At 46.1% G+C, this 1,932-nt stretch overlaps 2 non-coding genes across 2 annotated transcripts; both read left to right on the top strand.

Moving 5' to 3' along the window:
* Positions 1-275: 275 nt before the first annotated feature.
* Positions 276-347, top strand: TRNAC-GCA. Its single transcript has one exon. It is a non-coding gene; the product is annotated as a tRNA-Cys (tRNA).
* A 135-nt stretch (positions 348-482) lies between these two features.
* Positions 483-554, top strand: TRNAC-GCA. The gene has a single exon. It is a non-coding gene; the product is annotated as a tRNA-Cys (tRNA).
* Positions 555-1,932: the final 1,378 nt, after the last annotated feature.

Raw genomic sequence — 1,932 nt, 5'->3', positions numbered from 1 at the left:
AATGTTAGCGAGGATGACCCAGGATCTCAGAAAAAGAATTGAGAAGATGCAAGAAGTGTTTGTGGGCTTCCCTGGTGGCTCAGACAGTAAAGCGTCTGCCTGCAGTGCGAGAGACCCGGGTTTGATTCCTGGGTTGGGAAGATCCCCTGGAGAAGGAACTGGCAATCCACTTCAGCACTCTTGCCTGGAAAATCCCATAGACGGAGGGGCCTGATAGGCTACAGTCCATGGGGTCGCAAAGAGTTGGACACGACTGAGCGACTTCACTCTGAGCTTCCCTGGTGGCTCAGATGGTAAAGCGTCTGCCTGCAATGCGGGAGACCCAGGTTCGATCCCTGGGTGGGGAAGATCTCCTGGAGAAGGAAATGGCAACCCACTCCAGTACTCTTGCCTGGAGAATCCCATGGACGGAGGAGCCTGGTAGGCTATAGTCCATGGGGTCGCAAAGAGTTGGACACGACTGAGCGACTTCACTCTGAGCTTCCCTGGTGGCTCAGATGGTAAAGCGTCTGCCTGCAATGCGGGAGACCCAGGTTCGATCCCTGGGTGGGGAAGATCTCCTGGAGAAGGAAATGGCAACCCACTCCAGTACTCTTGCCTGGAGAATCCCATGGACGGAGGAGCCTGGTAGGCTATAGTCCATGGGGTCGCAAAGAGTCGGGCACGACTGAGCAACTTCACTTTCACTTTTCACTTTCAAGAAATGTTTACCAAAGACCTAAAAGAACTAAAGAACAAAATAGCAGAAGAACCATACACTGGAAGGAATCAACAGCAGAATAGCTGAGGCAGAACGGAGAAGTGACCTGGAAGACAAATGGTGGAAATGACTGCTGCAAAATCGAGTAAAGAAAACCGAATGAGAAGAAATGAAGACAGCCTAAGAGACCTCTGGGAAAACATTAAATGCACCAATATTCATAATATAGGGGTTTCAGATGGAGAAGAGACGGAAAGGACCTGAGAAAATATTTGAAGAGATAATAGTTGAAAACTTTCCTAGCATGGGAAAGGAAATAGTCAACCAAGTCCACGAAGCACAGAGAGTTCCAGGCAGGATAAACCCAAGGAGAAACACAACAAGACACATAGTAATCAAACTGACAGAATTTAAAGACAAAGATAAAATATTAAAAGCAACAAGGGAAAAATGACAAACAACATACAAGCAAACTCCCATCAGGCTATCAGCTGATGTCTCGACAGAAATTGTACAAGCCAGAAGGGATTGGCATGATATATTTAAAGTGATGAAAGGGAAGAACCTACAACCAAGAATACTCTACCCAGCAAGACTCTCCTTCAGATTTGATGGAGAAATCTAAAGCTTTACAGACAAGCAAAAGTTAGGAGAACTCACCACCACCAAACTAGATTTACAACAAACGCTAAAGGAACTTCTTTCTCTATGCAAGAGCAACACGAGAAGGAAAAGACCTGCATAAAATAAACTGCCATTAGGGTGGTGTCATCTGCATATCTGAGGTTATTGCTATTTCTCCCGGAAATCTTGATTCCGGCTTGAGTTTCATCCAACCCAGCATTTTGCATAATGTACTCTGCATAGAGTTTAAATAAGCTGGGTGACAGTATATAACCTTGACGTACTCCTTTCCCAATTTTGACCAGTCTGTTGTTCTGTGTCTGGTCCCAGCTGTAGCCGGTTTCTCAAGAGGCAGGTTGTTGGGAAGCGTAGTGCAAAATAGCCGTAAAAGGAGAAAGTCCTTGGGAAAATGGTGAAGGGCCAGAAATACCCGGCTTTGCACTGCGGACAGAAAAACATCTCCTGCCTTTGGTTATGCTTGGCGCCAAGAGTTAATAGGGATGTTACTTGTGAAAGCGGGTTGTGGGATAAGCCCATGAGTCATTTAGAGCGTGCTGTCCTTGAAATGTTTTTACTGATTATGTGTTAACTCCGTATGCACTCTGCTG

This window comes from Bos indicus x Bos taurus, chromosome X (genome assembly GCF_003369695.1).
Source record: "Bos indicus x Bos taurus breed Angus x Brahman F1 hybrid chromosome X, Bos_hybrid_MaternalHap_v2.0, whole genome shotgun sequence".
NCBI classification, from domain to species: Eukaryota; Metazoa; Chordata; class Mammalia; order Artiodactyla; family Bovidae; genus Bos; species Bos indicus x Bos taurus.
This window is presented reverse-complemented; position numbering and strand designations above follow the sequence as displayed.